We start from the raw sequence: 13807 nt of genomic DNA on the forward strand, positions 1-13807 counted from the left end.
GATCAGAAGGCTTCAGAGGACTTTGAGAGAGTCCAATATTCTCGAAGCATAGGAAACTAGTGGAACATAATGAGCAGTTTTGTGATTGATAAGAGAGGAGTTCCTAGAAGACCAAATAGCCCCTATTGAAAGGAAAGTTGAAGGGTGACTTACAAACCACCCTTCAACGCCCCAAGGATAAAGAAAAATAAAAACAGAGGTTAGGGACAAGAAAAATGGAGGAGTTTCGAGTTTAGAAGAGGTTCGTCCATAGCATATCGAAAAGAGTTCCAAGTTTCAAGGAAACAATCCTACAAGTCCAACAATTACAAAGGAAAAAGTCCTATGACAAGGTCTCAATGGTGAAGACACCAAAGAATAAAGAAAGCCTAGCGAGAAATGATGGGAAAAGAAGTAGGATAGTCAAGTAGTAACTACATTCCGCTGCCTACCAAAACTAATGAAAGGTTACTAGTGTGGAGAAAAATATTTTCCCCAAGAAAAGAGAAAATAAATGAGAAAAGGTTGGAGAAAGCAATTGAGGATAAGGACATGCTGACTGATAACTTTAAGTCAGATGGAGAATCTTCCCTCAATTTGAATAGCAATGTTGTTTCAGTTCTGTGAATACAATATCACACTCACAAAGGTGTTTTTGATCCATGGCAAACTCCACAAGCAAACAAGCAACAAGGCACAAGCAAAAGAACTCAAAGAAAAGCAAGCATTGGTCACTCAAGACAGAGCAGGTTGACACACTATACATATAGGTCGACTCAATACAAGTAAAACAAGAACTCAGAAAAACAGCAGTCAGGTCGACCTACTCCCAACCCAGGTCGACCTAAAGTGGAGAAATTTACACATCCTTCTGATAGGTCGACCTACACAACAACTAGGTCGACCTAAACTGAAGAAAAGTCCCCAAAACGTATCTGAAGAGGATTCTGGTTGACCTACTTCCTTAACAGGTCGACCTAACTGGGAACAAATGTTATTCAAAGCAAATGCAGCTCTGTAAGGTCGACCTAAGCACTACAAGAGGTCGACCTATTTGATCAAAAATGCCAAAATTTATGGTTTTCTCTGCTACAACTGATTAGCTCTCATATATATTGTACAAGGTTCATTATTGCAGTTTCTCAACACCAACAACTGAAAGATACACAAAGGCTTCTCATCTTCGATCATCTACACAACTCCAACACAACTACACACAATCATTTTTGCGTTGAGGGTTTGCGTTCAAGATCGATAACGTCCATGGAACGGAATTGAAGATTCCTAGTGGGTGAAGATTTGTGGGGTTTTTGGTGAATAAAATCTGAGGGTTTTGTCCTCCAAGATTGGTGAATTTTGGGGATTTTTATCAAGAGGCTTCATCAAGGATCCAGCTGAGTGTGAAGATTGAAGAACAAGTGTTCAAGCAATTCAAGACACTGCAGAAAGGGATCAAAGTGAAGCTCTTGGAAGACCTTGATCTGGCTCAAGATTAAGGGGGAAGAAGATTCAAAGGATCGACAAATTTGGTTTATTGTTTATCGCTTTGTTATCTTCTTTGTATAAACTGCTTTCAACATTAATGGAAGATTTCCCAATTTCAGTTTGGAATTGGGGGCAGACGTAGTCGTAGCGAGGACGATCGATGAACTGCCTAAACAAATATCGTGTTCTTGTCGCTTTTATCTTTTCATTTACGTTCTATTCATATTTGGTTATAATTGCAAATTGATCAACGATTCGAGTGTTAAAATTGTGAATTAAGAACTTGTATAAACATCACAATTCATCACACATTGAATCACCATCAATTTGATCATTATCACCAAGTGTTTGTGTTTTTGCTTCTTTCTTTATTACTGCATTGCAAATCAAAGTTTATCAAATCAGAAGTTAATCGATTTTCTATAGTGAAACATATTGATTCGATAACATATCATTTCATCGTTAATCTCAATTATCTTGTGGTTTTGTCACATATACGACCCTTGTAATAGCGGTCCGGAATAGACGCAAGTCGATTCAGAACCGCTTTCGCCTTAGTTCGAAATAATTCCGAAAAACTCTGTGAGATCTATTCACCCCCCCTCTAGATCCTTAGGCCAGCGTCTAACAAGTGGCATCAAGAGCTCTGGTTTATTCCGTGCTATGTGAAACACTTATTGGAAAGATGGCTTCCGGACCTAAAGGGGCTCACAATAGAGCTCCAGTTTTCAACGGTGAAAACTATGGCTATTGCAAGGATTGTATGTGTGTCCACATCAATGCAATTGATAGGAACATCTGGACAGCTATTGTCAATGGTCCATTTCAGATCACCATGACAAATGCAGCTGGTGCAGTTGTTCCAAAACCAGAAAATACTTGGGATGCTGAAGATGAAAAGAGATATGGATACGATTGGAAAGCGAGAAACATTCTAATCTCAGCTCTAGGAGTTGATGAATACTATCGTGTTTCCCATTGTAGATCCGCTAAAGCTATGTGGGACACATTGCAAGTTGCCCACGAGGGAACGGATGATGTCAAACTAGCTAGAATCAATACGTTAACTCAAGAGTTCGAACTTTTCCACATGGAAGATGGTGAATCCATCAAAAACATGCAGAAGAGATTCGTTCACCTGAAAAATCGTTTAAATTATCTTGATAGACCTGTTTCCAATGTAGTTGCTACTAACAAAATCTTAAGATGTTTGAACAGGGAATGGCAACCCAAGGTTACAGCAATAAAGGAAGCAAATGATCTAAACACCTTAGACATTACCACTCTTTTTGGTAAACTAGAGGAACATGAACAACATCTTAAATGCCTTGACATGCATGAGAAAAGAGCAAAGAAAGAGAAGAACATGGAGAAAGAGGTAGAGAAGAAGTCAATAGCTCTAAAAGCTTCAAGCTCCAAGACCTCAAGACAAGAGCTAGAGGATAGTGATACAAGTGATGATGAAGACTCTGATGATGAGGAAATGGGACTGTTTGTGCGAAGATACAACAAATACCTAAAGAAAAATGGAGCAAAACATTCCGACAAAGGCTTGATCAACTATAGAAAGCAATCAAACAAGCTCAAACAAGATGACAACAACAAAGGAAAAATCAAAGGGCCTTGCTTTAATTGTGGCAAAGTCGGTCACGACAAACCGGGTTGTCCATACCTTAAGAAGGAAAAAGAGAAGAACCAAAGCAAAGGTCATAACAAATCTAGAAGAGCCTACATAACATGGGAAAGTGATTCATCTAGTGAAAGCTCATCAAGCGATGAAGAAGAATCGGCAAACTTATGCCTTATGGCTCATCAACACAAGAAAAAGAAACTTGTAAGTCATCTTAAACCTGAACTCATAGACAAGGTATCTCATTCTCAACTAAAACTTGCTTTTAAAGAATTACATAGAGATGCAATTGAAGCTTTCAAACTTTTGGCCTCAAATAAGAAAATCTTCTCATATCTTGAATCAAAAGTTGAGAAAACCGAAAAGGATATGGAAGCTTTAAAACAATCTATGCTAGACATTCAAAAGGATAAAGTTGAGATAGATCCTACATCATGATTTGGTTATGAGACATGTCATATTTGGCAAAAAGAAGTAAGAGATCTAAAAGCCAAATTAGACAAGGCTCTACAACCAAAAGTGACTTTTGCGGTTGATCCAAATAAGTTCAAAAGGTCGTATACTCCTTTATATAGCAAATATACTTTTGTACCAAAAGTATCAACTAGCAAAACAACATATTCTCATCATATTACCTGTCACTATTGTTGCAAAAAGGGTCATACCATTGAAAAATGCAAATTTAGGAGGATTTTGGTTCCTAAAGGAGTATTTCAATGGTTGCCTAAGTGCAACAAATTATGTACTCACTACCAAGGACCCAATGAAAATTGGGGACCTCCCTCTCTAAATTAATTTTGCAGGAAAAGTGTCTTGACATTGCCGAAAGGTTGTGGTTCCTTGATAGCGGATGTTCAAGACACATGACTGGAGACATATCTCTTTTCGTTGAGTTTCACGCAAAGAAAAAGGGGTATGTCACCTACGGAGATAACAATCGAGGAGCCATACTTGGTAAAGGAAGTGTAGGTAACCCTTATACCACAACTATAACTGATGTACTGCTAGTAGAAGGTCTTAAGCATAATCTCTTAAGTATAAGTCAATTGTGCGACAAAGATTTTAAAGTAACATTTACAAATTCTGGCTGCACAATAGAACATACTAAGAAAAGAGACATTATGTTTAATGGCTTAAGAGTAAACAACATCTATATGCTAAACTTGGATGAAGTATCTAAGTCTAGTACCAAGTGTCTAATTGCTCTAGGCGAAGACTCATGGCTTTGGCATAGACGTCTCGCCCACATAAATTTTGACTTACTTAACAAGGTTGTCACAAAAGACTTAGTAATCGGCTTACCTAAAATGAAGTTTTCAAAAGATCATCTATGTGATGCTTGTCAAAAGGGAAAGCAAACAAAAATCTCTTTGAAATCAAAGAACGTGGTTTCAACATCACGCCCTCTTGAACTCCTTCACATGGATCTCTTTGGCCCTTCAAGGACTAAAAGCATAGGTGGAAACATATATGGTTTTGTCATTGTCGATGATTACTCTAGATTTTGTTGGACAATCTTTCTACCTAGTACGGATCAAACTTTTCCAGCTTTCATGCAATTTGCAAGATTATGTCAGAACAAAATGAACACCAAAATAGTTGCAATTCGAAGTGATCACGGTGGAGAGTTTGAAAACTATCTTTTTGAAAAATACTGTGATAAACATGGAATTGAGCATAAATTTTCAGCTCCTAGAACACCACAACAAAACGGAGTGGTTGAACGTAAAAATCGTGTTCTAGAGGAGTTGGCAAGAACAATGCTGAATGAGGGTAGTCTACCTAAGTATTTATGGGCTGACGCGATTAGCACCGCGTGTTATGTTTTGAATAGGATAACAATACGTCCTATACTAAACAAAACTCCATATGAATTACTAAAGGGTAGAAAACCAAATGTATCTCATCTTCATGTATTCGGTTGTAAGTGTTTTGTATTGAACAATGGTAAGGATAATCTTGGTAAATTCGATGCTAAAGCTGACGAGGGCATCTTCCTTGGTTACTCACAATCTAGCAAAGCATATCGGATATATAATAAAAGATTACTTATAGTAGAAGAGTCAGTACACGTGTCTTTTGATGAATCTTATACAAAATATGTCGAGAAAGGTCTTTCGTTTAATGGTGCAGGTCCATCCACTGAAGATATTGTCAAAGATAAGGAAGACGAGAATGAAAATATTGTAAAGAAAGATGCTGAGAAAGAGAAAGATGAGTCTCATGATGAAAATGAAAAAGAGAGCATCTCAAACAATGAAGAACTTCCTAAGGCCTGGACAAATGTGAAAGACCATCCAATTGACAACATAATAGGAGACATCTCAAAGGGCGTTACAACACGCTCAAAGATAAGTAACTTCTGTCATCATTTTGCTTTCGTTTCACAAGTTGAGCCGAAAAACGCTAAGGACGCATTACTTGATGAGCATTGGCTAATGGCCATGCAAGAAGAATTAAACCAATTTAAACAGAATGATGTTTGGGACTTAGTCCCTCATCCGGGAGATCATCAAGTAATCGGCACTAGATGGGTTTTTCGTAACAAACTTGATGAAAACGGGGTTATTACTAGAAACAAAGCTAGATTAGTTGCCCAAGGTTACAATCAAGAGGAAGGTATTGATTATGAAGAGACATACGCTCCTGTAGCACGTCTCGAAGCTATTCGCCTCTTACTTGCCTATGCTTGTTCAAAAGACTTCAAACTATTCCAAATGGATGTTAAAAGTGCCTTTCTAAATGGCTATATAAATGAAGAAGTCTATGTTGCTCAGCCACCCGGCTTTGAGAATTACATGCATCCAACTCATGTTTATAAGTTTAAACGTGCTCTATACGGTCTTAAACAAGCCCCTCGGGCTTGGTACGAACGTTTGAGCAAATTTCTTCTTAGCCAAGGGTACTCTAGGGGTAAAGTTGATACTACTCTCTTTATTAAAAGAAAATATAAAGATGTACTCTTAGTCCAAGTTTATGTAGATGATATTATATTTGGGTCGACTAATACAAAACTTGTCAAAGAATTTTCTAAGCTTATGCAGAGTGAATTTGAGATGAGTCTCATGGGTGAGCTAAATTTCTTCCTTGGCCTACAAATCAAGCAACTCAGTCATGGAACGTTTGTAAGTCAAACTAAATACTGAACAGAGCTACTCAAAAGATTTGGAATGAGTGAAGCGAAGGAGATTGACACACCTATGGCAACAAATACTAACCTAGACAAAGATGAGAAAGGTAAAGAGGTTGATGTGAAATTGTACCGAGGTATGATAGGTTCACTATTGTACCTTACTGCCTCAAGACCAGATATCATGTTTAGTGTGTGTATGTGTGCAAGATATCAATCTTGTCCAAAGGAATCTCACTTAAAAGCTGTCAAAAGAATTCTGCGATATCTACGTGGAACTCCTACATATGGCCTATGGTATCCGAAGGGAAATGAGTGTTATTTGGTAGGATTCTCCGACTCAGATTTTGCTGGCTGCAAATCCGATAGAAAGAGCACCAGTGGAACATGTCATCTATTCTCAAATTCATTGATAAGTTGGCATAGCAAGAAACAAGTATCGGTTGCATTATCTACTGCTGAGGCAGAATATGTAGTTGCCGGAAGCTGCTGTGCGCAGATATTATGGCTCAAGCAACAACTTCTTGACTTTGGTATTAAGCTTGATCGTATACCTATCATGTGCGACAACACAAGTGCCATAAACTTGAGTAAGAATCCTGTCTTACACTCACGAACCAAGCATATTGAAATAAGGCATCACTTCCTAAGAGATCATGTAGAGAAAGGAGACATCATATTTGAACATGTAGAGAGCAAGAAGCAACTAGCTGACATCTTCACCAAACCTCTAGCAACGGAGCAATACTTCAACATTTGTAGGGAATTAGGGATACTCGATATCTCTAATTTGGGCTAATTACATTTGTTTCACTTAAGATTATTCCTCTACTTTATATATATATATATATATATATATATATATATATATATATATATATATATATATATAGTGATTATACTCAAGCTAACATTTCTCTTAGTGTAAAGGTAGTTCTTCATCAAGCCAGGAATCATTCCACATTGCCTAAAGGCTTCTACTAAACGGTGACACCTACATATTGAGAAGGCGGTAACATGGTTGTTGTTCACTTCCAAAAATATCATTGATGCTATAATATGCTATCAATTAACATGCTTATAGTGACTTCATACATATATCTTTCTTACTCATGTATGTGTTTCATCTTTAATCATAGCATATCATATTCTAAACATACAAGCAAATAACTAGGCATAAACACATCATATACAGAGCATTATGTTCAAATTGATATATGTTGTCGTACTTTGTTTTTTTTAATCTCTTGGATTATTATGTATGTTAAAGTGTACCTTTAAATATTTTTGGTTCTTATGCTATTTCTACCTATCTTTATCTATTATACTATGCCATGCTAGCGTTATATCTATTTTATCTCGCTACTCGCTTCTACTGTCCCGTTGTTGTATTTCTTTTGATGTTGTCAAAGGGGGAGATAGGTGCTGAGAGTACGGGGGAGCTTGAGCTCAGTATGAAGAAGCTTCAGCTTACACATACAAGTCCGGGGGAGCTATCACTACTTGTTGACGAAGCTTTTGCAACCGGTTTGCCATCATCAAAAAGGGGGAGTATGTGAATACAAGATCACACTCACAAAGGTGTTTTTGATCCATGGCAAACTCCACAAGCAAACAAGCAACAAGGCACAAGCAGAAGAACTCAAAGAAAAGCAAGCATTGGTCACTCAAGACAGAGCAGGTCGACCCACTATACATATAGGTCGACTCAATACAAGTAAAACAAGAAGAACTCAGAAAAACAGCAGTCAGGTCGACCTACTCCCAACCTAGGTCGACCTAAAGTGGAGAAATTTACACATCCTTCTGATAGGTCGACCTACACAACAACTAGGTCGACCTAAACTGAAGAAAAGTCCCCAAAACGTATCTGAAGAGGATTCTGGTCGACCTACTTCCTTAACAGGTCGACCTAACTGGGAACAAATGTTATTCAAAGCAAATGCAGCTCTGTTAGGTCGACCTAAGCACTACAAGAGGTCGACCTATTTGATCAAAAATGCCAAAATTTCTGGTTTTCTCTGCTACAACTGATTAGCTCTCATATATATTGTCCAAGGTTCATTATTGCAGTTTCTCAACACCAACAACTGAAAGATACACAAAGGCTTCTCATCTTCGATCATCAACACAACTCCAACACAACTACACACAATCATTTTTGCATTGAGGGTTTGCGTTCAAGATCGATAACGTCCATGGAACGGAATTGAAGATTCCTAGTGGGTGAAGATTTGTGGGGTTTTTGGTGAATAAAATCTGAGGGTTTTGTCCTCCAAGATTGGTGAATTTTGGGGGTTTTTATCAAGAGGCTTCATCAAGGATCTAGCTGAGTGTGAAGATTGAAGAACAAGTGTTCAAGCAATTCAAGACACTGCAGAAAGGGATCAAAGTGAAGCTCTTGGAAGACCTTGATCTGGCTCAAGATTAAGGGGGAAGAAGATTCAAAGGATTGACAAATTTGGTTTATTGTTTATCGCTTTGTTATCTTCATTGTATAAACTGCTTTCAACATTAATGGAAGATTTCCCAATTTCAGTTTGGAATTGGGGGCAGACGTAGTCGTTGCGAGGACGATCGACGAACTGCCTAAACAAATATCATGTTCTTGTCGCTTTTATCTTTTCATTTACGTTCTATTCATATTTGGTTATAATTGCAAATTGATCAACGATTCGAGTGTTAAAATTGTGAATTAAGAACTTGTATAAACATCACAATTCATCACACATTGAATCACCATCAATTTGATCATTATCACCAAGTGTTTGTGTTTTTGCTTCTTTCATTATTACTGCATTGCAAATCAAAGTTTATCAAATCAGAAGTTAATCAATTTTCTATAATGAAACATATTAATTCGATAACATATCATTTCATTGTTAATCTCAATTATCTTGTGGTTTTATCACATATATGACCCTTGCAATAACGGTCCGGAATAGACGCAAGTCGATTCAGAACCGCTTTCGCCTTAGTTTGAAATAATTCTGAAAAACTCTGTGAGATCTATTCACCCCCCCTCTAAATCCTTAGGCCAGCGTCTAACAAGTTCTACCCCAAAAATATGACCAAGTTACTGAGGTCGAGGAGAATGAAGAAACATATGAGTTAGAGATGGCCAAGCATAGGCGTGTATGTTATTACGTGATGAATAATAGGGTTGTAGAAGATCAAAATGCGTTCTTCGAACGTCCGGACCAGGGAATAAAAAACCACCTCAAGCCCTTATTTATAAGAGGAAAAGTGGAGAATGTGGGGGTGTTAGCTGGAGATTTCGTTAAGAGAAAATATTCTTTGAAGGGTTAGAATTCGAAGAAAGATGGTTACTGATGACCATTTCTGAGATTAAAAATGGCTACTGATGGCCATGTTTCGAGGATGTTGTTTAAGTTGGAGTGAAGATGGTTAGAATCGGAGCTAATTCGAAGTGAATTATCTTTAAGACTTAAACGTTTTGCGAAATACGAAGGGTACTGAAGCTTAACGTGTTTTCGTGGCATTCTCGGTTCTGATCACGTTGCCACGTATCGATAGAGGATTCAGGCGGGAGGATTTGAATTTCGAAGTAGTCTGTGTAACTGAACAAGGACAGATGGCATCCCAGGGATTCTTGTGAGCAATGTGGCATCAGATTAGTGTAGGACCGTTAGGGTCGAAATTAGTATAAATAAGGGTCTTAATGTTAGGATTCCGTGTGTTCATTTTGTACAAATCACTCACAAATTACTCAAGTATCAAGTGTTTAGAGAACGAGTTTGCTGAGAAATGTACGTATGACACCAACACCATTTTAAATACATTTGTATCTTTCTTTATTCAAGTATCTTTTCAATTCCTTTATCTTTTTCGTTTAACTTTCATTTCGAAGCATTTTTCCATTTCTGCATTTAACATTCTAGCACGTTATATTCTTGCACTTTACATTTTTGCAATTTACATGCTTTTGTTTATGCTTTCTTTGTCGAAAGTTATATTAACATGTATAACAAGTGTTGTTTCACATGAATAGTCATACGATCATATTACAAACAAGTTTTTTGAAGCCAGAACAAACAAACATGAACCAAATCATATCAAAGGACAATTGTTTGACTATGTCCTAGGATCAATCTAGTCGATCCTGCGAGTAACCAAAGTATATTTTATAGTTTGGAGGACTAGCGGTTGTTTACCGGAAATCACCGTAAACAAATTGGCACCCCCAATGGGACAGTGTCAAACAGATTGTTATTAATTGATTGTTTTGTTTTGTCTAGAAAATATCAAGACCTTGTATGAACCTTAGGAACGGTAACTTAACCAACAAGGCATAGCCGATTCCTAAACAAAGGTACAACAAAAAATGGTCAATGTGGCTAGTGGAGGGGGAGATCAAGATCCCCCACAGGGGTCAGGAACAGTAGCGGCAAATTCTACGCATGTTTCGACTTCTACTCAAGGAGCGCAGGATATACCAGGTTCGACAGGATCTGCACCCATAGGTAGTTCCCAGGCTATACCCGAAAATACCTCAGGGACAACAGGGACTGTTCCAGTCTCGAGTTCGACTACCGTGCCTCCACTCACAGGCAAAAACGAGATACCACCTTTCTCGACAAACGCTGCAAGTCAATTATTTACCCCAGGACCATCCTCATCTGCTTTAGAAACTTGGAGACCCAACAACCCATATGGAATGCCATATTCATACATGGTAGGATTACAAGGAGCAGGGCCCACATACACTGCACCTAACCCAACGGCGTTTTCGCCTAATGTCGGTTCGATAGGTCGAAGCGCACAAAACACTGGCTTCTCTGCCCAAATACCTCCCTTAACCACCAGTAGTCAGGCGGCATTTCGACATGAAATGGATGCAAGTAACCATGATATGTTAGGAGTCCTTGCTAGAGAATTGGGTTCGATCTTTAATCCATTAGCAACAAACATTGCCAGGACTAAACAAGAGAATGTAGAAACATATCAAAAAATATCGTCGCAAATAGGACGAATGGCGGATTTCTTAGGAGTCCCGCAAAATAAGCGAAGAAACAACCAATCAACCTATCAAGAAGGGGACCCAATTCTATAACAAATTCAAAACGCAGTTCCGCCACCTAGGCCAGCGCCAGTCGAACGAAATCAAGTGGTAGATTTAGAAACTCAAAATCAAACGACTAACGTTGGTCGACAAGCAATTCCCCAGCAACAGCCTAGAGTAGTTGTAGTGGGAAGAGACGAACATCCTGACGAAGTTGTACATAGGGCCAGGAGAGACAATTTGACAACAGAAAATAATCTCACTGCCATGATAGAAAGAATAATGGCTAATAATGGCCTTAATACTGGACTTCGACGTCCAAACTATACATCCCTCATACCCAAATATATTATGCAAACGGAATTACCAAGAGGTACAAAGGTACCCAAATTTACGAAGTTTTTAGGGGACACTAGTGAATCAGCGGTGGAACACATAGCCAGATATTTGACGGACGCAGGGGATCTAGCAGGGAACGAGGATTTGAGAATTAAATACTTCCCTAGTTTGCTAACGAAAAATGCTTTTGTTTGGTTCACTACCTTACCCCCAAATTCCATAGACGCATGGGCACACTTAGAGAGATTATTCTATGAACAATTCTACATGGGTCAAACCAAGATAAATCAGAAGGAATTGGCTAGCATCAAGAGGAAGTTCACGGAGCCTATAGATGATTACTTGAACAGGTTCCATTTGTTGAAATCAAGATGCTTCACGGTTGTCCCAGAACATAAATTAGTCGAAATGGCTGCGGGTGGTCTAGAGTATTCAATCAGAAAGAAACTAGATACCCAATACCTAAGGGATATGGCCCAATTGGCAGACAGGGTTCGACAAGTCGAACGACTAAAAGTAGAAAAGGCCAGAGCAAATAAAAGTTACAAGAAGGAGAGGGTAGCATACATTGAAGCTGAAGACGTTGACGGCGAATCTTTCGAAGATTCATACAGCGTGGAAGAGGTTGAAATAGACCTAGCTGAATTAAAAGAAGCACCGCCTTATTCTTGCAAATTGCTCACCCCTTCTAATGGAAAAAATTCAGTAGAGAATGATAAAAGCGATAGATTTCCTAAGAAAACTTATACATTTGACGTCACTAAATGTGACAAAATATTTGATTTGTTAATGAAAGATGGCCAGATGATAGTGCCTCCTAATTCCAAAATTCCTCCGTTAGAACAACGGAAGAAGCGAGGCTTTTGTAAATATCATGGTTTTTTAGGCCATAAAACCTCACAATGTTTTCTTTTCAGGGATCTAATTCAAAATGCTATCAAGGATGGGCGTCTGAAATTCGCTGATAAAACCAAGAATCATATGAAGGTTGACACAGACCCTTTGAATGTTTCTGACACTAACCTGTGTGAACCACTTGACATCAACATGGTGGAAGTATCTGAAATTAATGTTGCTGAATCGGAGATAATTTCAACTGGAAAACATGCTACTGAAAGCCTAAATGACAATACAGTCTTCAATACTGATATTTAAGAATCCTTTGATGCAGAGATGACTGAAGATCTGAAAGGGAAAACTAGCGAGGCCACTGAAGACCTCAGGGCGAAACTTTAGCAGATACAGATTTCTGAAGCTCCTCCGGCAGTTGTTAACATGGTCAATGTTAGGCGGCCTTTATCTGAAATAGAAGAACTAGAAAAGTGGTTTATAAGGGAGAAAGGAAACATTGAAATCCCACCAAGAGGGGAGAGTTTGAAAGACAATCTCTGGAATTGTCATGAGAAAAATGGTGGAAAGATGCTGATGTGCCCAAGGTGTTCGATTATGCTGAATCGAAGGGTTCAAGCTAATTTTGAGAGGGCCCTATGAGAAAGAATGGAACAACCCTGGAGAGGAGGAAACCTATTGCTAAAGGTATACCCAATGACTGAAGAAAGCTTAGTAGGTTTCTTGGTCAGATGTCACAAAGAAAACACTGAAGTAGCATTGTGTCCCAGATGTGGAGCAGTCTATGACGAACTACTAGCGCGATCATTCGAAAGAGTATATTTCTACATGGGTCGAGAAACTCAGGGACTTCGTCCTAACATGTATGTGTTCGATAACTGGACCCCATCGAAGAGGCCTGACAGCCCCCACCCTAGAGCTCGAAGGGTCACATTCAAAATCCCTGTAGACATACCCAGGGATAGATGGATGCAAGTTGGTACGAGGACCAACAAATGGCGAAGTTGGGACCAAGGGGGAAGAACTGCAATGGCATATAGGAAGCAATTCCAGACCTCAAATCAAGAGATGTACAGGTTGGAGAATTACAAAGGCAAAAATCCTCTGTCTAGATCCCAATGGAGAAGGCACCAGAGGATGAAGAAGGCCCAAAGGGAATATAAACCAAAGGAGATTGGAGAGTCTAGTAGTAACCAAATCCCAACGCAAGGGGCAAGGACAAGTAAACCTCCAGTGGAACGCAAATTGTTCGATTCTGAAAATGAGAAAGAAGAAGAAAGGATGCATTCCAGCCCTTGGAAAGAAGACGATAGGATGACAAATGATTTCGACTCAGACGGAGTATCGTCTATAAACTTCAATTTCAATGTTG

This window comes from Vicia villosa, linkage group LG4 (genome assembly GCF_029867415.1).
Source record: "Vicia villosa cultivar HV-30 ecotype Madison, WI linkage group LG4, Vvil1.0, whole genome shotgun sequence".
Taxonomy (NCBI): domain Eukaryota; kingdom Viridiplantae; phylum Streptophyta; class Magnoliopsida; order Fabales; family Fabaceae; genus Vicia; species Vicia villosa.